Genomic DNA, 990 nt, shown 5'->3' with positions numbered 1-990 from the left:
TTATATCTTCCCGAAACCAATGCAATCGTCAAAGCTTTAACGGTGCAGATCCCTGGGTAAGAACAGTCAAATCGTAAGCCACTGGTCAGGAGCGATTAGTTGGTACAAATTAGAAAGTTTGTGAAATGAAGCCAAAGGGAGGCTGCCGGTCTGCCTGTGAGGGAAATGCTCTTGCAGAGGATGAATTAGCTCAGAAGGAAATGCATAACAAGCTTGTGACATCTGTTTTAGACAGCGATCGCAGCTATCAGTAGGCAACATGCGAAACCTGCGTAGCTCAGTCGGTAGAGTGTCACACTTTTAATCTGAGGGTCCAGGGTTCAAGTCCCTGTCTGGGCGTTCATTTTAGGTTTAAGGTGGTCACCAAAAGAATCAGTAATGCACGCAGAATCCTTCAAGGAAAGCTGAAGAAACTGAGACGTTTCTTTGATATCCAAGAAAAGATCCACCCTCTCGCAAATTGTGGTAGCCTCGATTAATTTAATAATTATTTCTGGATTTCCAGGTACTCCATGTGTGAAAAGTGCTTCCTGACTTTCCTTTTGGTTGGCGCTCTCGCAGTAGACATGTGGCAAAAACGCAGCCAAAATTCAAATCCGCTCTTACCCCGGCGGGGAACGGCTTCTCTGTGTTTAACCTAACAATTCACTATGACAGGTTAGAAACCTCGATCAGATCATTCTTCTATAATTAACAGAATAGAAAAAAAATGAATCCCCGAAAATAAAAATAAAAATTGTGCAAGGGTCGGGAACAATGGTGGGGGAATTATAGTGGGTGAATTTCTACTTCAACGAGCCAGCACAGGCATCATGAGCCAAATGGGCTCTTTATGTGCTGTACCCATTCTATGTTTACATGAATCTAGGATGATGAAACTTTAACTCCAAATGTAACCTACTGAACTCCGGAATCCCACTGCTGAATCAGCACCGCTTCCATTACACAGTCAATATACTCCTGGTGTTTCCTCTGAGTGGTGTGTCTAAC

At 43.3% G+C, this 990-nt stretch overlaps 1 non-coding gene across 1 annotated transcript; it reads left to right on the top strand.

Moving 5' to 3' along the window:
* The first annotated feature begins 266 nt into the window (after nt 1–266).
* Nucleotides 267–339, top strand: trnak-uuu (transfer RNA lysine (anticodon UUU)). The gene has a single exon. It is a non-coding gene; the product is annotated as a tRNA-Lys (tRNA).
* The last annotated feature ends 651 nt before the right edge of the window (nt 340–990 follow it).

The sequence above is a fragment of the Cetorhinus maximus genome, chromosome 35 (assembly GCF_964194155.1).
Source record: "Cetorhinus maximus chromosome 35, sCetMax3.hap1.1, whole genome shotgun sequence".
NCBI classification, from domain to species: Eukaryota; Metazoa; Chordata; class Chondrichthyes; order Lamniformes; family Cetorhinidae; genus Cetorhinus; species Cetorhinus maximus.
This window is presented reverse-complemented; position numbering and strand designations above follow the sequence as displayed.